The sequence below is a fragment of the Pinus tabuliformis genome, chromosome J, assembly GCF_031772625.1.
Source record: "Pinus tabuliformis cultivar Carrire ecotype Pingquan chromosome J, CPIR1, whole genome shotgun sequence".
Taxonomy (NCBI): domain Eukaryota; kingdom Viridiplantae; phylum Streptophyta; class Pinopsida; order Pinales; family Pinaceae; genus Pinus; species Pinus tabuliformis.
In genome coordinates, this window is record NC_142295.1 from 327,496,138 (window position 1) to 327,518,995 (window position 22,858).

General features: G+C 36.3%; 1 long non-coding RNA gene across 2 annotated transcripts in view; it reads left to right on the forward strand.

Annotated features, from left to right (window-relative positions):
• Positions 1-15,134: 15,134 nt before the first annotated feature.
• The window catches only part of LOC149227081 (uncharacterized), a 96,321-nt gene continuing 88,597 nt past the window's right edge, over positions 15,135-22,858 (forward strand). The window contains exons 1-3 of one of the 2 annotated variants that reach the window (XR_016247097.1): positions 15,135-15,163; positions 15,278-15,644; positions 16,515-16,633. This is a non-coding gene — a long non-coding RNA (uncharacterized LOC149227081). Of the gene's footprint in view, positions 15,164-15,277; positions 15,645-16,514; positions 16,634-22,858 lie in introns of those variants that run through there. The other variant, XR_016247098.1, reaches the window with a different exon arrangement.

The window sequence follows — 22,858 nt, forward strand, 5'->3', positions numbered from 1 at the left end:
GCAGGGGTACAAGATTGAGCTCACATTACAGGATATTTATTTCTTCACCAGATTCCCTCCCCTCAGAGTGGTGGGGGATATCCATCTGGTGTTTCGTTGTGGGAGGAATATTACAGAGTTTTTGGAGTGCCATTTTCCACAAGATGTGCATGTGAAGGGCACGACTATCCTGATTGGTGATTTAGAATGGCTAGAGACATGGGTTGTTTCCGCAGCTATGTTATGGGTCTTGGGTAACCATGCATCCCACCACGTCACTAGTGAGTAGATGATGTTGGTTGAGAGTATTTTGGCTAGGACCTACTGTGGGTGGGTCGAGATGATGCTGTCGTCAGTGAAATGATAGTTAAGTCTATGCAGGTGAACCATGACAATGCTTTTGGTACAATATTGTGCACATTCTTCTTTGAGAATATACCTACCATCCTTCCTCATGTATAGATCAAAGATGGGGGCCCACAGGAGCCCAGGATTCGTCACTGGGGGCAGCTACTACGGAGAGGAGGATGAGGAGTCAGATGGGTATTCCAACACATGTTTGTTGCAGATTGGGATCAGATTCCCCTCTAGATTGATGAATATCCTTATAGGAGGATGAACTATCAAGGAGATCCTGACTTTCCACTTTTGCTCAGGCAAGCATGGGGACTAGACAATATTTGTTAAGTTGCTATTTTTTGTGGTGAATTTCATATTTTTATCACATGTATATGGTACTGAGTGTAAAATATGTGGTATGCAGACATAGCACTAGTAAAACTGGCAGGAAATGCAAGACGAGCCGCAACGCTTGTTGTTGTAGATTGGGGAACATTGTCATCTTGTCAGGGTCCAGAGGATAGTTTTCTGCTCATTTATCTACACCATAGATGTGGGGTACTCTTGACCAGAGTTTCTGAGTGCGGATGGCATGAGATAGATGATCGATACATATATGAGTGTAACGGCCTTCCCTTAGAGTGGCGAGGTATCATGCGGTGCATGGAGATGGCTGGTCATGCAGTACGTGATCTACGTGCAAGTGGGGCAAAGCCTTTGGTGCGTGATCCTTCGGATAGTGACTAGATATGGGGACATGTGGGTCCCTTTGATTTAGATTTTTGTAACATGTTATGGGAATGTCGAATGTATTTAGAGCTATGGGCTCCAAACACTTATATGATACATAATATGATTATGCATTTTTATATGAAAATGATGGTTTGCCATGTGTTTTGCTTATGGTTGTGTTCTGTGGTATACATGTGATAAATGCTAATCTAGAATGTTATTTGTAATGGTATATACATAGTTATTTTGGGCTCTAGGAACTTGACTAAAAGTAATGGTTTCAAATTCACGTACCAACAACTTAACACATAGATATTTTCTAAATATGACTTGTTTATGCACACGATACACACCATTCAATTGCATGACAAGTAGCAAGGAATATAAATGAACATGAAGATGAAGGATGCGATGAGGAAGGGAATCGACTAACAAACCTATCACTACATCATATTCGGCTTGGTTATTGGTGGCAGATCCAATGTACACACTGTTCAAAAGGACTAATGTATGGAAGGGGGTAAAAATGGCCCACACTGCCAAGGCTATATTCCTGGAGAAGCGACTTGCACCATCAACATGACGTATATATGGTGTGGATGATGGATCCATTTGAAAGGGGCAAAAGACGATAGATGAGATGATGCATCCTACCTAACTTCATGATAGAAATAAAGACATGCAAATCAAAGAGATAAGCTATGAGAAAAATTTCTATAGGTAGATTGCATTGGGATTATTAGGAAGGAAATGGCCTTTAGAATCCTCCAAAAAATATTTCGCCTTGCCTAAGTGCAAGGGTAATTAGGGGTAGACGTAGCTTCCATGATGTCCTCATCAAAATGGAAGATGGGCATATGAGAGTAATATTGACTACATCATGCGGTGGTGGTACCTAGTGCATAAAACTGAGAAAGAAGGTTCACATACACATCATATGGAATGGTAGATGATGAGATAGTAGATGAAGGATCTATGTATGTTGAGACTTGGGATTCTTTCGAAAGAGGTTGAATAGAAGCGTGCACAAAAACCTCAGAAAGGATTGCCTACGAGGAACTGAAGGATGATGAAAAGTAAAGGATATGGCTCGTGGTGTCCATCACCTCGACATCTGGGGAAGGGATCACGATGGTGGGATCGGATTTCCCCTATTTTTGTTTACTATTGGTACAAAAATTCATAGGTAGAGGAGTAGGTCATCCATTATGAGTGGTCTCGTATTCGTGAGGTGCCTTAAGGAAATCACAAAATTCATTGAGATGAGGGCAACAATGGGAGTAGTCACCATGATGATCACATAGGCAACAAGGGTGATTTTTGCGTAACATTAGGAGTTTCTTGGGTCGACCAGTAAGTTAACATGGACTTCAGGGTTATTTTACTTAGGGAACGTTTCATGATCCAGAATGGATTCTAAGTCTTCAAAATTCATTCAAAATATTAAAACCATCACATGGGATGAACCCTTAGAACCATCGGAAAACACTATCGGCGACCGAAAATATGAAGAAAACATTAAAAGAAAGCTATCGGCGGTGGAAACATTGAATGCATAGTAGCCGTCAGATCTGGCCAATCAACGGTCTGGATTTGATCGGCAAATCACAATTGGCAGTGGCAATTGGTGGATATCGGTGGAGGCCATATGTATGTTCCGATAGTGATCGGCGGGGTCAATGACGACAATCCATCAAGCGTGTAGATTGATGGCCCACATTTTAGTGACATATCGCATCGATGGATTTCAATAGAAGCACTTTCTATGACCCATAGCCCATGCGACATGTGACTATGACAAGTCGCATAGCAAAGTCGCATCAGAGCCATACAAGAGGGTGAACACATATGTATATATACGCGATAGGCAAACCCAATAGAGTTACAAACAAGATGCAATTTTAGATCCGTAGAAAGTCATTTTGTAATGTATTGTTGTATATCTTGAAATAGCGCCGATGCGATAAAACCCAGAACCAAAGGGGTTTGGGAATGAGAATGTATATTTTTTCAACTCTGGAGGAAGCCATTTTATGTTATTTCCAATGTTTTTAATGTATTTCTAAAATACAATGGAAATCACGATAAGTAGTATTTTGGGTGGCCAAAGGTGGAAAGCGGTTTGGGAAGGGTTTTGCCCAAAACCATACATCGGCTGCCACATGTGTAGGGCAAAGAGAGAGGAAACCACTCTCATTGGGTGGTTAACCCCCGTACGAAAGGGCCGCCTGAAATGGATCTCAGCCATTGGATCTGGATCTCTCAAATCAACGGTGGAGATGCGATGTCAGTATAGAAAGGCGAACCCGATAGGAGTTCTAAAGTGTATTTTGAAGATTTGAAGTCCGGATGAACAATGACTTTGGCAGACTTCACAATTTCGAGTACATTTCCTTGTGTTAACAGAAAGTGGTTGTTTTAGGGATTCCAAAGGCCTAAGGCACTCTTATGTTGCAGAATAGGTGGCCACCTCCCCTTAATGCATTATACAATGATTGTTTAATGCTAGAAGAGGGATTCGAGCGGACAGAGGCCGGGAGATAGAAATCCGAGAAGAGGAAATGAACGAGCAAAGTAGTTTGGCTTTAAACTCATAGAAAATAGTAGCAAGAAGGCAGGCAGTGCTGAGATAGAGCAGAGACAGAGACAGAGAGTGACTCAGAGAGTCTGCGTACTCAGAGAGGCTTGAGAGGTTAAAGCAAACTCCTGTTGTTGTATCTGTTGTGTATTGAGTCTCAAATTGGGCTCATACTATTGTAAACTCTATTTGAAGACATAATAGATAGGTCACCACTAAAGGCTATACCAGGAGATGTAGCCGAGGAGTATTGGCTAAACTCCTCATTAGATTTGTTGTGTTTATGTGTGTTTTCTATTATGCTTCTTTACTGCTTCATGGTCTATGTATTTCGCAATATTATCGATGCATTGCATAAAATAACACAGACAAATCCATGCACATGAGTCTTTAATACCTTATTAATTGTCTTAGATCTCATCATCAGATCATTTCATTAACTAAAGGCTTGAGATGAGGAAGCTCATGACAATTATTGGTCACGTGCCCCACAACTTTACACATAGCACACAAAGTTGACAACTTTGGGGCCTTGGGGACTGGAGGAGGTTGGCGAGCCTTGTCCTTACGTTCTTTCCTCTTAGCTTTTCCCCCCTGTCTAGATGCTTTCGCAATAGGAGTTGGTTTCTCTTGAGGTTGTGATGGAACTAAATTAGAAGTAGGGGCTGTAGGGACGAGTTGAACTAGGTTCAGAGCACAATAAGGTCTTAGCTAACCAGTAAGAATGCTTGCAGGAGGATCAATGTACCACATGGGGATCCCTAAAGTCATGTTAGGAAGGACCAACGAAGCCATGACAGGGACATAAAATATTGTGGGAGGGGAAATAAGAAAGGTATTTCACCTCCAGGGTAATCTCCCAATGGAATAGCTCCTAGACGGTTGAGACCTGAAGGAACAGTTCCTGGGGGTAAGATAGGAAAGGAATTGACAAATGGAGGAGGTCCTGCGGGCTAGATCTGGATGGCTCGGCTGGGATGGTAATTGCATAATGCGAAGGAGCTTGTTGTGGATCGAATGTACCAAGCTGCTTGAGGACAACCTATGACACTAAAAGATTTATGCTCTAAGGTGAGAGGGGGAGGACCAAGGAAAGAGCCCAACAATGAGGAATCTTTGTAAACTATGGGTGGAACACCAGCGAGAAGAGTTGAAGACTTCTTATCTAACACTGATGAGATAATGGACTCGAGGGACATCATAGATGCGAGCTCATAGTAAGTCAACTGATCTATGGTAATCATCTTCCCTTCATGGAGGAAGCACATCTTGTGAAAAACTGTAGAGACGATAGCTGACATGGCATATGTGTAACTATGACCGAAGAGTATGTTGTAATATAAAGGGGCATCAATAACCTCAATATCTACATTGACAGGTTTGCCCGCAAGGGTCACTAGATAGTTGTGGTACATGCCAAGAGGCTAGGAGGAGTGTCTGTCCTAAGCATGCAAAGTGATGGTGGAGGGGGACAACTTAGGTGACTAATGTTTTTTCCAACTGGTAGTGGACATCACATAGGTGGATGCAACATCGTCAATAATGCATCGGGAGATGATGGCATTACAGACTCGAACTAGTACCTAGAAAGCAACGAAGTAAAGCAATAGGGGATGTTTTGATGTATCAACTGGGAAGACAATCAAACTATCATCATAATGATCTACTATGCCCAAAGAAGTTATTAGAGCTTGCTTCTGAGACAGGCACAACTGGAATACATCCAGCGTCGACATGGCGGTAGGTGATTGAACCAAGTCATCTACTATACTGTAGGTATGGGAAACTCTGTTAGAATCCGTGTTATAGTGTAATGGCCCCTTTGGGATCTTGGGAATTGCCTAAACTTTAGGTTTAGGGATCCGTAATGGAAAATTTGATGTTGTAAGAGGCTCAGTAGAAGGTTTGGCTTTGGAATCAGTGGTGGACGAAGTTTATGACTTATCATATTGATGCGATTGAGTTTAAAAGTTGATATCAGAGGGATTAATCTCATCAGAGTTCATCATAAGGATCTGGTAGTCACTAGGACCAAAATTTTGGGAGGGTGGGTTGCTTGACCTGGGTGAGGTTGAGAAGAAACAAATCCTTGTTGAGGGAAAGGATTTGTAAGCACTACCAGTTGAGATGGTGGAGGATTTTGAGGCAATTGTTGGCCTCTAGAAGTTGCTTGAGCTTCCCACATTTGGCGCACCTGGGGTAAGATAGGACACTCATGTGTATAATGGCCATGTACACCACAACATGCAAAAGGCTTGTTCATACAATTAGCCTTATTTTTCTTGGGTTGGCTTCCCTATTGTTGGTTGTTGGTGTTAGGTTGGTTCCCCTAGGATTCACTAGGTTGATTACCTTGATTACCCTGGTTACCTTTGTTACCGTTGTTACCCTTCCCATTATTATTTTTCTTAAAATCTTGGGGATTGGTTTCACTCTGCTATGGAAAAACCTGACCTTGAGGGGGCAGTAGCTACTAGGGCTGAGGATGCATGGAGGCTGCGGTGTTAATTCTTGAGGGTCTAGAGTGCTCGACTGTTCATAAGGAGGAGCAATGGTTTTTTAGATAGGTTGGGGCCCTGAAAACATGTTTCTAGGAGGAGCGCATAAGTGTTGGAGGAACTGGTTCCCCCCTGCGGATGGCCATAAATAAATTCTCGAGTATATGGGGAAGGATGTGAAAGGGTTCCAATGATACTATCGGCAACATGAGATTCCCCCGGTGCATTGGAACCTCTAGGATGGGGAGGGTTTGTAATGATTGTATAGACAAAACTGGATTGCACATAAATCAGGTCATATCTTAGAGCAGTTTGGAGAGCTTGTTCCTTAGTCTAAGGAAAATGGGACCTGAAACCTTTTCCAATGGGTGCTAAAAGGCTCTTGAGAAACCAATCTAGATAGACATAGTCTTTGAAGTGTGGGGCATGACATGTGCTCCTCCTTCTATGCCACTCTTGAACATGGTCAAAAAGGCAAGTGGCAGAGGACTGACGGAATGAGGTCAATATCTTTTTTCCAGTGTCGTATCAGAGAGGTTACTGGAAATATGAGACGAACACTTTAGAAAGCTTCACGAAAATGGAATGAAATGTTGGAGGCTAGTTTACATACCATTTTGTAGCGTCTCTAGTGAGCTTGAGTTGGAAAAATTGAAAGTGAATGAAGTCATCGGTAATGGAGTTGGATGAACACCACATGTGGAAGGAGTGAACATGATCAGTAGGATCCTCTCCCGAATTACCCTCAAACTTTGGGATATCTAAGGGAAGCTTAGTCGCATTAGCATTTCAACCAGCATTGTAGTGCATTGATTCGATTATCAACTGGCTAAAATCTAGGAGACTTAACCCATGCATAAAATGGAGTATGGGAGTTTTTTGAACAGTTCATGAGACTACTCCTCTAGATGTGATCACTAGGGTAGAACTAGAGCCAACACCTCGTTGGGTTCCTACACCAGCTGTGGGTCCAAACATGGTGGCAATATGTGGCAAAGGAGGCTTAGAATTAGATGAACCAGGAGAAGAGTTGGTATGGGAACTCAAAGGGCTATGAACTCGAACCCGGTGGGGAGGAGTAATATACTCAAGTGGAAAATGGGGATGAAGGTATAAGAGTCTCTGTGACAAATGCCTTGCTGGTGCAATGGTGGTAAGACACATGTGACATGAAAATGGTGAAGGGAGATCAAAAATATGACTTGTCTCGATGAGGTGAGATAAATTTGTTATGTTCAGTCTTGGCTTGGGGGTGTAAGCCAATCACCCTTCGCTTAATGTGTGCTTGTGTGTGCAAGTGTATTTATTGATTAAGCCCAAACCTTGTTCGTAAAAAAGAAAAAAATTGTTTAAAATAAACTAAAATTAACAATAGTAAATGAACATCAAAACCATTAATTAGACCCCACCCAAATTGAATTTGCAAACATTGTTCTGGTCGGCGACGAAATCGACTGAAAACACACTAAAAAGTTCAATGGATCTAAGTGTGAGTGTGACTAGGATGAAATGACACTAGGGTACTGGAAAGTGGTGCAGCAACAAGAAAAAACTAGAGAGGAATATCGCTACAAAAGGATAGGGAGATGGGTGTAAATCCTAGGGCAATTGATGCGACCCTAAAGCCAATGACCAAACAAGGTTTAATATGAAACTATGGATGGAAACAACCTATCTTTGGAGACCTGAAAGAAAAGGGTATAGATGTGGAAAATATGGTTGAAAGTGTTGGAGAAACTCATACTTCTTACTCAGCTAAACTCCTCCTATAAAGGTGGAAGCGTATTAGAAGCCCTAAGGGGATAAATTCCACTTTGACGAGTAAATCAGAGTAGATCAAGGCCTAATCCAGATGAGACGGAGGTCAAAAAACCTAGCACACAGCTCTTGACAAAACCTAGAAACAGATCTAATAAAAACCCGAAAACCCTAAAATCGTAGTACTAACATATTTTTAGGGGGGATCAGAGTTTTTGGTGTAAAATGTGCGCTCTAGACTCAAGATTGCACTTTTTGGGCTAAAAAGTGTGATTTCTGCTCCTTGATTCCCAGTTGAAAAATCTCAGAAAAAGCTACCGTCTCTGTCACAGCTCGTTCCTGTGGTGTGTGAAAAAGACCAGAAAACTTGTAGAAGTTAGAAATTTGACATATATAGGGTTAGGAAGCTAGAAAATAAAATTAAGAGTCTGAACAAATAAGAAACCCTAACCTTAAAATATAAGGTCACCCAAGTTTCTGGATTTGATGTAAAAAACCAATGGAGTTGGCAATTTTGTTGTAGTGTTTTCATCTCAAAGATGTACGAAAAGAACCCACTTAATACTGCGGATGACAAATAGTCTCAACAATATAAATGGCTACCAAACATTGTAGATTTGCAACAAATGATAGAAGCAAAACCTAGCAAAGTCATAATCTATGACACAATCATAGTTAAAGAGAAAAAAGAAACAGTAATAACTCCAATCATCCAATGGAAATGAGATATACAAAGAATATATTTTATTATAACACCTGTGAAGGGAACAAATAAATTTTACCAGTCCCCCTCTATGGGATGGGTTCTTGTCTATCCTAAAATGTCTTGCGCTTGTGTAGAGTCTCTCTCCTCTATAATATGAAAACCCAACAAATAAAATGTTTGAGCTTAATGGGAACTCAAATGGCAGAGAAATGGTTTGCGGAAATTAAAATAATAAGAGTTACAATAGTAAGTGCAACAACGAAAATAATCGAAAGTGAATAATGAATGGAAAACCCCTCTATTTATAACAAAATATTGAGTTATCCTCGAATAATGAGCAATAATAAAATATTATTAACCCTATTCTTGGAATAACCACTTGGAATATTTTAATATATTTGGTTAGGAGAGAAAACATATTTAAACTTTAATTTAGAAATAATAAATAAATAAAAGATTTATTTATCATCTCAAGAAATTGGGTAAGGAATAATAAAGAAATAATGATTTATTTAATTATTCGTAAGGGATTTAGTCAAATTTGACAAGGAATAATAATTAATTAGTGATTAATTAATTATTCCTAAAGAAAAATAAGATAATTAATAATTTATCTTTAGATTTTTCATAATTGGGTCAAATATGACAAGGAATGATAATTGAACAATGGATTAATTAATTATTCCTAGAAGAAAATAAAATAAATAGTGATTTATTTAATTATTCTTCACGGGTGTAATTATAAATTACTTAACAAATGTGGTTTATTAAGTAATTTCTCACAATGAAAACAATTTTACTATGATAAAATTGACATTATGTGGTGTACTTTGATCCATCTAGTAAATTAGGCTAGATGATCAATTTTTGGTGATAACACTCTTATCAAAGGGGAGTGAGTTAAATAGGGAGAGAGGGCGGAATATTTTTTCTTTAGCAAGTGAATCTAAGGGACATTGAAGATAGAACCAATAGCCATAGGCATAGATTGCATCAAAACAATCTACCGACATTCCTGAGCCATGGATTAGGTCAACAATGGTCTGATCCACCGTTTCACCTTTCGAGAGGCACCTCACCATGAAAGGGAGTATTCACATCACTAGAGCAGTGAGGTTAGCCGAAAATCGCACACACCCATCGAATCAATCACATGGGACTATACCACTCATAGAAGGGAATTTGAGGCACTCATAACCAAACAGTCGCATTGTTGATATGAAGGGTGATGTTTCTTAGTAGCAGTTGAGGTCGTGAGGAAGGTGATTTTGTGCGTTAAAATGAACATGGAGCCATATAACAACTAGAGGTGTTAGATTGGTTTCAGCTTCTCATTTGTTTCAATGGAAGACGAAAGGGAGTATGAATGTTGCATGCTGATTAGTTGATATAGCATGAGAATTGGTCGCATTGCCAAAACACTATCACAACAAATATCTGAGCAGAGAAAGGAGTTGAGCGTCCCCATATCTGTTCTAGGTGAAAGGAAGTGGACATAGCGAGGGTGTTCCATTATCACCACAACCCTCTAAGTGTAGGAAGGAGCTGAGCAAGTTTCATAGGCTTCGGTTCTAGAATTGACCATTGATTCATTATAGTAGCCAAAGTTCTCATCACTCTTAATAGGAGAGACAAGATTATTTTTACCATAGTGTCAGTCAAGGAGCCAACCATGGTCCTCTTCAGGTGCACGCCAAAGTATTTGTTTTATTACATTAGATAAATTGATTGCGCTACATCAAGATCACTCACACATTAGTCATAGAGGCAAAGACACCGTGTTTTTATGGAATTGGGTAAATTATACTTCATCAAAAGATTTTGTGGTGGGTAACCATAATTAAATAAAGTAATGCTATGTCTTTATTTGTTATATAGTATGTTGCATTATGTGGTTGGATCGGTGTATATGTTTATCATTATCGAATATAGTCTTATGCCTATACACTTGAAACCTCTAACATCAAATTCAATGGCGCACATGATCCACTGATCACTCGCAAGGGCATAATTATTGGGTCCACAAACTCTTGATTAGTGTATGAAGATCTAAATCTTTACCTGAAAACTGATTCTCTTTCCATCTAGACAGCGTTTCCACTCAAAAATCTTAGTGTGGAAGAATGAAAGATGGTAGGTTATGGACTAAACTATGTTTATAGTTTTGAAAATTTTGACTCGTTTTAGCATTTTTCAAGGGGTTTGTGAAATTTTTGAGTTTGACGATAGAAAGGAGATTTTGTGTTAAAAAAGAAGAGAATTGGAAAGGAAGGAGGTGGTACAATCATCTTACTATTACCAATAAAGTTTGTATTTACCCTATCTTGGGGCGAATCCATTGGAGAATTAGTGTATTCATGCTTTGGTATGAGGGGAGATGGGACTTTCCCTGGAAAACACTCATAGAATTTTGGAAAAAATTCTAGATAAAATAAAAGAAGCATGGGGCCTTTTCTTAGCAATACCACTTTAGAATAGAATAGCAAGTCTTTCTAAAAAATCGTCTATTGCATTATGCAACAAAAATGCCCATGGGAAGTGAAGGAAGGATAAGGAAGAGGAGCTAAGTTCTTCGCACTTGGATCTCAATTGCAACAAAGTCAACCATAGACCTTGAAAAATTGGAGGAATTAGACACATGGCTCTTAGAGGTGGGGAAAACAAAATGGAGGAAACTCAGTTGGAATATCAAGGCATATATGCTTGCATTAATACAACCCAAACTCTCGGAGCATCCTTGTGAAGAGGTCAAGCTCACAGTTGCTTCTTGTCTCAACAACATCATAGCTTAAATTAACATCCCAAGTATTGTCTTACAATAATGATCTTATGAGGGAGATATTGTAGTTGATAGTGGAAGGCCTTAAAGTGTTGAATAACATCATGCTTCCTACCTTTTAGAACTGATGTAGAAATTTTAATAGTCATGGCAGAATTGAGCTTTGGCACATTCATAGTAAATTTGGAATGTGATGAGTTGATATTTTAGTTGCTCCATAACTTTTACACCAGTATTACATCAGCTCATTTAGACCATGTCAAAATAAGCATGCAAAAGATTGTGTCTCTATTATTAGAAGGCCATGCTCACATCTGCATGATACTAAGATGTAAATTCTTGACCATTTGGAGGAAGGAACCACAGGGACCCTATGATCTAGTCGAGAAGTTTGTCAGGAAAAACATAAAATTACTCAAAAGGGTGCTCACTATGAAGGAGTTGATAATGATTGATGGAGGAAGTAAGAACAAAATATGCATCAAGAATGAACTAAGGATGAGAGGACTATGCTTTATCTGTAATGGACCTTGGGCCCTTAACCATTCATGTCCAAATGATAAGGGGAAAGAAGGGGAGATCATGAAGATTCATCTATAGTTGGTTTGACCGGTTTTTAGAAGAGAACCTATGAAGGATCCAAGTAGTGAAGTACAAATGGTGAGAAACAACACCATGTTTTTCAGAGAAACTTACACGATAGGTCGATGATAATCAACTTGACAAAGTAAATCGGGAAAGGAAGAAGGGAATTCCTCCTGATGATGAGGTAGTTGAGTCTATAGATATCTAGGAGAACATCCATAAAGAGTATGGGCAATCAGGTATAGATAACAGTCCACCAATACATCCATCTTTGACAATCAAAGAGGGTGGACAACTTATCCCCACATGTGAAAACGACCAGGAAGAAGACACTCTAGGAGAACCAATTGAGGAGCCAATAATAATAAACCGACATGATGAGCATGATCATGTAGGGTATCATGACAAATATAGTATGCAAGATAAGCCATTTCTGGAGGGTCAAACAAAGGTTCAACTTAAAGTTGTGGTCATGGGGCATCTGGTGCAGCCAAATATAGAGACATTCTGCAAGGCACGAGAATTTCTAGTAGAGGACTTTTGGGAAAGGATCATGCATTTCAAGACAGATCTTACGATGTTGAAGTACAAAGTTGGGGCAGCCTGATACATTGTCTTATAGGAGAATAGAAAATTTAAGGACCTCATAGGGGTATGTGTTGAATCAATGACTCAGTTGTCTATTTTTGAGGAATGACTCAAGTCCCTCACAAGGCAAGAAGAGGAGTACATTTGGGAGTTGTAGAGGAGCCCTCTACAAGAGTACATATATAAGGCTTGGATCTCTACCAACATGCCATTATACATTAGCGATAGCAACGAAGAGTTATGCAAATGGATCATGATGGGTGATCGAGTGGAGCAACATGAGTTGAGCATCACGCAACATCAGCATGGTAGATTTATTCCATGTGCAGGGATTCATGCATTGTGTACTTCCCACGAGATGGATTTACGAGAGATTATGAGTTGGAACTCTATTGACGGGATACTCTTAGCCAAGGGCATATTGCAACTTGGGCCCTTAAGCACAAGCAATGATGGAGGGCTGAGGTGGTGTCATAACCAACAAGTCCTAGGACTTAGGTGGCATTAGGATCCAGGAGAATCCATTAGGGGCATGATTGACTAGAGGATTGTTTTGGACTTAGGTATCGAAGGATCCATTCATGATTATTTAGAATGGAGGCATGTAATAACACGTTGGGTTGTATGGGATCTTGGTATCAATACACAAATGCTTCTTTTGTGGATAGAGGTGGATTACGTGAGGGCCAACAATCTTTGGGCGGGAGGATTTGTAATATATATATATATATATTTGGATATGGTCAAACTAGATGGAATCTTCCCATCGTATTTAATGTGGCAGTTGCCCATGGCATTGGCCCATGGTATATGCCTTTGTTTTTCGAGGGAGAACAATAAATAAAGTCTCTAAAGAGTCAATCAAGCCTATAAAATGGGATAGGAGAGTTATTTATCTATTTGGCTTTTGTTGTGAACTTGGCAAGGCTAGCTCTAGTTGATCCTAGGTGTGAAAACCCGTGGGAGTAATTTGTGTAGTGGATCCATCTAGGATGTACGATTATGCTTCAATATATTTAATTTCTTTGTTGATGGGCAGCCATACATGCCAAGGCACGGACTTTAGTAGGTCTTGTGTGGGCATGTAATTTTGTTTCTATTTATTTACATAAAGAAGAGGGTGCATTCTTAGATCTTTATTGTGTTAGGTGTTTTTACCGCAAGAATTTCATTTGAATAGGTAGAGTGTACCATATCTCATTAAAATTTTGATGTTGGGATATTGCAGGGTTCAATCATGCAATATTTGCATGTTAGTGGAGCCCTATAAGCCAAGTAGACTTTCTTCATGGTTTTTCTAACATTTTGACAAAATTATCACCATTCAACAATGGGGTTAAGGTCCATTGCAATTTATTCTTTTTAAATGAAATAGTCAATGAACACTACTTTCATAATTAAGTATAGTTTGTATATGTTCAAAATATAGATCCAAATATGCATATACCAAATAAATCACTAACATGAATGAATATAAGCTTAGTAATTATAGTGTGTTTTTAATGGGGGGTTAGCCAAAAAAATATTCCATCATTCCCAACATAGCTTCATCTACAATATTCTCATCATCATATCTTAGTAAGAAAGAAATAACCAAAATTGCTTCTCTAGAAGGCTTTGAGAAAATGAAACTTCGAAAGGAAAGACAATTTCAAGAGGAGCTACTACTTTTAGGAGGTAATGAGACAATAAGTGTTTTACTTGAATTGTTATTGGAGTTATATTGTGACTAGGGATTTTCTTTGTTTTTAGGTATTTTTAGAAAGTATTGACATCTTGAAAATAAAAATAGAGATGTAGTTAGAGTAAAACTAATTGGGAAATAATCATGAGACATCACGGCTTATTCAGGAGGACATCATAGCTTGCTCACAAAGCTTTTTGAGTTTAGCACACTGATAAATAAATTCTAAAAAATAGTATTTTGCCAGAACAATAGCTTGGCATCGCCAAAATAACTGGGTGTTTAAGAGAAATTATGGCCACAATGAGAAAGTGTCTAAGAAGAATAACTCTCTGAAATAGTACAGTGACTAGTTGTCTTTTTAAAAGTGTATGTACATTATTTTTAAAAGCTAAAAATACTGGCATATTTTACTTCTATTATGATAACAAATATCTTTTTATCTTTTGCCGCCCAAAGAGAATAACTCCTCCGACCATTGCCCGTAGAAACCCTAGTTGTTATGGCAAAGATTTTTTCTTCGCTAAAAAAGAATAACGCGCCTGCGCAATTGGGCGAATAAATATGAGTCGTTACATCTGTAAAGATGGCGAATAATTCTTTTTCATGGGCAGGAAAAGAATATCTCTTCTGCCAATTGCGCGAATAAATCTTTGTCACATCAGTGAATTGTGCAATTTTTTTTTCTCTCAAAAAGAATAACTCGTCTGCCCAATAGGGCGTCCACAATATGTCATCCTCGTGACGCTGGTCTTTTCATGATTGATCATGTCATTCATGTAAATTTAATACATGAAAACTTCAAAACTTGACCCTGGTTGGCAGTGTAGATGATTTTCAAATCCGAGTTTGGAGTTCGCCTGCTTCTATATAAGGCAGGCTATGCCACTGTATTTCTCACCTCTTGCTTACGGAATTTGCCCTACTTCAGTTCTAGGTATGGTTGTATATTTCTAATCTGTGAGATATCACTGATTTGCTCATATTGTATGTCCACGTTAAGTATTGATTCACAGTAACTTATCAATGTCCACGTTATGTATTGTTACAGTTTAGCAGATTGAGTTGAACTGAAGCCGTTTTTTTCGCAGAAGTGGGAATCTTGTTGCCTTTCGAAGGCGTTCCAGTTTCAATATCCGTAAGCCAACAACATGAGCAATTTGCAACAAGCAGGGCGGAACTTCTGCGGCGATAACAACAAGGTCAACCGCAGGTGCAACAGCGGCGACAAGAACGTCATCGGCCCCAACACAAAGATTGACGGCAATCCCATCCTCGGTAACAACAGTGGCAACACCACCAACAGTGGCAACAAAATCAACAGCGGCAACAACAACATGGTGAACAGCAACAACACCGGCAAAGCTGCCAGCGGCAACAAAGTCAGCATCGGCTAGTAGAGCAACTTATAACACCAGGTAATGGCAACTTTATTAGAACAACTTTTATACTAAGTGCCTTTTGTTTTCCTCTCTAAAGTTATGCTCCGCTTTTGCTTCACTACTGCACTATATGTACAAATATGTCATCGTTAATGATTTTTCATTAAATATATGATGAATTTCTTTTCCTTGGGTTAATTACATAGTCATTGCATGGCCGGTATGGGAAAGAATAAATACAGTCAAAGATTATCTGTTTATCTAAGACTGATTATGTGTTGATATATAGTTAGTTTAGAGCCAAATACTTTATCTACTTTAAATAGAAGAGGATGAATGCTGGTATATTGTAATTTTGATTTATATATGAGCAAAACCTACTTAGGTGGTTACTTTGTTGTAATGATTTTATGATGGGGTTATGATATCTCCCACTAAGTAGTTAATTGAATAATTAAATAAATAAACAAATTAAATAAAAAATTATCAATCAAAATTAAATCTAAAGTATATATTCTTTTAAATATATCTAATTAAATTTAAGTACACCTATTGTTACATATTTATAGATATGTAATTCAATGAAGTTTCCCACTAAACTATGCTCTCTTTCTTCATATTTCTTCAGTGCAGTACATGTAGTTAAATATTATATGCCATGGTTCATGATTTCTCTTACTTTTTGATCCACACAAAGGCTTTATCAATTTCTTTTCTTTTGGTTATAGGAAAGAATAAATGTAGTGGAAGATTATCTGTTTATCTAACACTGACTATGTTTAGAGCCAAATAGTCTACTTATAGGGCATTCCCATATGAATTCATGTTGAATGCTGCTATATTGTAATTTTCATATGCTAATGATTTCCTTTTCTTTTGCTTAATTACATTGTTATTGCATGGCAGGTATGGGAAAGAATAAATGTAGTCTAAGATTATCTGTTTATCTAAGACTGACTATGTGTTAATATATAGTTAGTTTAGAGCCAAATACTCTATTTACCTATAAATAGAAGAAGATGGACCCTAGTATATTGTAATTTTGATTTGTGTATGAGCAAAACCTACTTGCCTGGTTACTTTGTTTTAATGATTTTATGGTCAGGTAGTGATGTCTCCCAATAGCTAGTTAATTGAATAATTAATTAAATAAACAAATTAAATAAAAAATTATTAATCTAAATTAAATTTAATCTATATATTCATTTAAATGTATCTAATTAAATTGAAGTGTACCTATTGTTACATATTTGTAGATATTTATGTCATATCTTGCTTCATATTTCTTCAGTGTAGTATATGCACAAAGGCATCATAGCTTTCTTTTCTTTTGGTTTTGGTTAAGTACATTATTATTGCATGGCAGGTATGGGAAAGAATAAATGTAGTGCAAGATTATGGGTTTATCTAGGACTGACTATGTGTTGATCAACACAGTTAGTTTAGAACCAAAAGGTACAGTGGTTTATTGTAATTTAGATTTATGTATCAGCAAACTATCTATCTGGTTATTTTGTTTTAATGCCTTTTATAGTTTGGTTGTCATACTTTTGGAATTTATTTAATTAATAAAATAAATTAATTAATTCAAAATAATCAAAATTATATTTAAAATACATATTCCTTTAAATATAACTATATATATATATATATATATATATATGAATAATTCAACCAAGTATTTTACTAAGCATGGTTTTATTACATTCTCTAATATCATTATTGATATGTTGATAGCCAAGTCTATTTTGCAAATCTTAGATTTTTATAAAAGAATTACTTATAAAGTTATTTTAAAATATATTATATTTAGAAATATTTGAAAAATGTTTGCTAAACTTTTCCTTTATCATTGAAAATGACACTTATAGTTATTAAAATTATTGGAAAAACTTTACAAGACATCTTAATTGGCAAATTGTGGTCCTTCTTATAAAAATTTGAAAACATGTGTATTTGTGTATTTGTTTTTTTTATATTTGCACTAGCAAATCAAAAGAGACCAATTTTAAGTTCTTGCGGGCTCAAGCACAACCACAAAGCTTGATCAATAGTTTGTGGACAAAATTGAAGCTTTGATCTCTCAATATGAAAGGTGCTTTAACGTGGAGCTATGTGTATTTGTGTACTTTCACAAGTTGCCTTTGGGATTAAAACCACTCACATATTTCTCTTGGTCATTTATTTAACTATGAAAATTGATTTCTACTTATTAATATTTTATTTTATTTCGGGTTGATAAATTGTGTTGATATTCATATAATTGTTTTTTTTTTTATATAAATTTTATGACCATAACCCCATTTATTTCTAATTATACTTAAATATATATTGAAAAACTGAATATCCTATGTATTCACCTATATTGAATTTACCATACAACTAGGGTAATTGCTCCATGGATTGTGGCTAAGGGTTGTATAAATTTATCACATTATGCATGAATGGATCAATCTAATCATTAATAAATACCTAACTTTTATGAGGTTAGTTTCCTCTTTAACTCCAATGTTACCAGTCCCATGTTTTAGAATTATTTTTAACACTAAACATGACTTACTAATTGAAATCCTAATCTGTTTTAATGAAAAATTATTGGACTTTTCAAATTAGCAAGAAAGGTATTTTTAGTTTCTAGTACCTTAATGTTGAGGCTTTCTTAGTTATCAGTCAAGAGTCATCTCTTACTAAAGGACACTTCAAATGTGTTCTCATCTTTTATGTTGAATAAAATGTAAGACGTTTGTTTCTTAATGTTTTCATGGTCTTTAACCAACTCTCTAAGTGTTCCTAACGTGTATTTTGAACATCTTTTCATTTTTGGCAATCCTTGATATAATTGAAAGTAAACCTTTGGTATTTCAATTAGAATCAATATTTTGAATTTCCTAGAAACAATTTGACATATTTATTGTTGAAATAATGGTCCTCCTTTATTTTAGAATGCTCTATATGCTTCAATGCAATAATCATGCATCCTAACACAACCTACCTATCAACAATATGTCAACTATTAAAAAGTACAAGTATATATATATATATATATATATATATATAGAGAGAGAGAGAGAGAGAGAGAGAGAGAGAGAGATACTTGTAGTTAGCCAATTGGGGTAATCTTCTAAGTTTGGGAAGAACCCTTGTTATTTCCTCCAGCTAAGTTCAACTCCATGAGAATGACATTATGGTGAAAAATATTGTTGTAATGACTATGTGCCTATGAATATTGTTGTATTCACCCACAATCTTCCCCTCCTCGTGAGAGAGAGAGGATGATTTCCCTTGAATATATGTATATGTATATGTATATGTATATGTATATTTATATTTATATAAGTCATAGATTCCCTTACAACTAGGATCAATTATTTGGCATCTTGGCCCTTACATGCTCTTTTAGGTGCATCTAGTTGGTCAAATTGATCTTGTATATATGCAGATTTATTTCTCAAGGTTTAATGACTCATTATATTCTCAAACTCAATTAAATTTTGTTATAAACCACTATTTTCATTTGTTTGTTATCCACAAAATTATTAAATATATCTCTAGTAGCTTCAAGCTTTCTAACAAATCTAAATTCTTTCAAGTTTAGGGTTTAGGGTTTACACTCTTTCCTAACTTACTTATACACATAAAGAGGCATCCTAATGCACTTGAATGAATGGATTGCTTAATTTCAGCAACAACTTATAGTAGCAGTCAATAAGTAGAATGTGTATTAATAATCGAGATTGCTTCAAATTCACAATTTACCTAAATATGAAAATCCCACTATACTAATTATCCTACCCATAGATCTAACCTCAAATTAAAATAAAGTCAAATACATAGGTTCTTCCTTGGAAAGAGTTATTGTTTTACATTAAATTGAAGCAACACTATATGGAAACTAGCTCATTTATTAATATGAATTACATACATATTAAGTTCATAGGTATCTATATTTATACATACCCTAAATATAGATTTATCTCATATAAGAAGTGTAATAGATCTTGAACGAATTTAAATCTAACTTATTGAATAATTTCCACTCAATTAAATGTGCTATTTATTAAAGGTAATGAGTGCTTTCTAAGAGTATCAAATTTATCATTCATTTATTATGTCATGCTTTCTCCCTTTAATTTGATGAGGAAACCATAAATGTATTTTACTTCACATCATAGTTACAATTATGTAGGATAACTAATTAACCTTGAAATGCTTTGAGATTTAATGGAACAATATTATTATCCTCCATATGTTCTTTACTTTAAATGTAAGATATAACCAATGGAGGTATCCTAGTCAAATATGGCTTCTTTCTAGGTTTTTTAGGATTCTTCTTCTTGGAAGATAGCTTATTTTATGCTTATCACTTCTATCACTATTTCCTAAATTGATATGGCTACGTTTGGAGCTACATCTAGTGTGTGAAGCATTCAAACTTTTATCTCCAACCTTATTAAAAACTTTAGAAATATGGATTGAAGAAGTTTGAGTATTACTTTTATGAGTCTTATCAAGAGGTTTCTCCATGCACTCCTTATTAACAATCATATGTAAATAATTATCTAGGATATGGGTATTTTTGGAGTTAGTTACCCTTCCACTCATTATGGAGCACGCTTCAATGCCTATTGCATTGTTTTGCAATGTCACATGGTGCTCATTACTCAAGGTTACCAAGTCACCATTTTTTCATGTTATTACATGTTTAAGGGAAGTATAAACCTTCTCTTTGGTACTTGTTGACCTTTTGTGTCTCCTATGTAAGTTGTACCACATGAGTTCATTCATTTACATCATCTATGGATCTCTTTCTTATAGATTGACGGGGTATACATTAAGGATCTCCTTTGATGGATATTCTCCTTAGTGGTAGGCTTCCACCTAGTTGATAAGGTGTTTACCACTTTGGCTCATAATTGGAAAAATATGTAAACTTTCAATGTGAACACATTTATTCACACTCTCTCACTTGAAGTAGGTACCTTTCAGTCCATTTTCATCATTGGTGGGTCCCCTCTCATGTGTTAATGACATGGCTCAATGATTAGTAAGGAGAGGATTTCTACCATGCTCACCATTAGAATTTCACATAGTCACATCTAACTCTTATATGGAACTCTTCCCAAGATACATTTGGAGTTATGTATGATTTTATGTACATTGAGGGATATTGTGGGGCATGTCCCTTCTCTATGTTTATAGTCTTTCTAATGTATACTATGACATAGATCAAGGTTGGATTTTGAACATGGCTTTGATTTTTACTTTCTTACATGGATCCAATATGTATGTCTTTAGGTCATATATTATCATTTCATGTCATAGATTCTTAGTGTATGGTTGGTGGACATGTTTAGTTTCTCTTTATGCCGAGCACAGGTTTTCAAAACTCAAGGACGATCATATTCTAACTCACGTATGACTTTGATATAGTCATTTAATATTGAATCCATGTTAAAAAATTTATTATTTTGTTGTAATGCATTCCAAGCATGAGTTTCGTTTTTGACCTCATGCATTATGGGGCATCTGTTGTAGCCCAGTTTTCCCACTTTTTATCAAGTAGAGAAAATGTAGTTCAAGATTCCAACTTGTTACCATGAATACCCATATCAACTGAGGGAAGATCCATCTAAGGAGGGAATTAATGTATACCACATCAATGATCATCCACTAGACTGAGAGATTATGCAAATGGATGAAATCATGAGGTATAGCTGATGGAGGATGACCGACACAAAAGGTCAACAATGAATGAAGATAGAAAACTAAAGTTTAAACTTCCCTTAAACATGTAAAACATGAAACAAAAGAGACATGGTAGCATTTAAAATGAGCACCATGTGATATTGTAAAATAATTCAAAAGAAATTGAACCATTCACCAAAATGAATAGAAGAGTAACTAGCTCCAAAATTTCCTAGATCAATTCAGCATATCAATTGTCATATATTATGTAAATTAATATGATTAATTTTTAACATTTAATTTTCAATATATCTACATAATAATTACTTTGGGAGGAAAGAAAATTGAGCTTATAGGTATCCAAAAGAAACCCTCTATAGTGATAAGCTCTAATGAAATGACAAAATTACTCAAAAATGGGCACCATGGTGTTGAAAATGCAACAAGAAATTATGGTTTTGACTTTTCCTTGGTAAAACTAGATTAAAATTTGAATTTTTATTCGAGTAGAATACTTGAAGGTAGTTAACTAAGGTAACATGGAAATTTTCACTCAGTTAACTCAGTTAATTCGAGCTCAGGAAGCTTGAGTTCAGTTCTACATGATTGATTGCTAATTTGTAGAAATCTATTTCAGTTAATTTGAGTTATTGTCAATTTAACTTGTTCTAATAGTTAGAAGAACTAGTGGAGGTCAAGTTGTGGAAGTGGAACTTCAACAACACTCAGTGATCAAGTAGTTGACTAATCAATCAACCCAAAATAATTGTTTCATGCAGAGATTTCAAGTTACCTAGTTGAGATGGAGATTCCAATGCAGTGTACTATCAATTGTAGTATATTCCAATGTGTACAGGTGGTGCATGCAGTCAAAGAATGACCTAAGGTTATTGCGCAATTCCAAAGTGTTAAATTCTTAAAAAATAGGGGCAATTTGCTAAGGGAATAACCCTGGAAAATAAGAGATCGTGAAGGCTTGAAATTGGCTAAGTGTTGGCTAGTTTAGTCTATTAGGAAGGGGGCTAAACTATACAATTGCAAGGTGTTCTCTAGCTTGAGAAAGAATTGTGTTTCTTCTCTATTCTTTGATTAATGCAATATAGATAGTAAGAAGTTTTGAGCAGTTTCTTTCCCATAGATAAATATTTGTGCATGTGCGATGTTTCATTTTTAATGTCTATGATTCTTATTTTAGATGGTGAATAAACTTTGACAGATCAATAAAGTAGCTTCAAGTCTTGTGATTTAGCAAAGTTCATGAGCAATATTGAATCTACACATTAATTTCTACACAAGGTGTAATGGCATAATTACATTCATTAAATGTTCAAATGTAAAAATAATCTATGTTAAGGGTATTCATAAAGTTGTTAACCTTCATGTCAAGGTATTTGGATTAATGCTTGAGGCTCTTCCACCTTATCAAGATCATGACCATGTTATTCATTTGCAGCTGAGAAGTGTGCCAAAGATGAATGAAGAAGGGAAAATCATACTAAAAGTAGAAAAATCCTTGAAATGAGGATTAAGGAGCCAAGTAGCCCAACAATTTTGGACTAGACCAT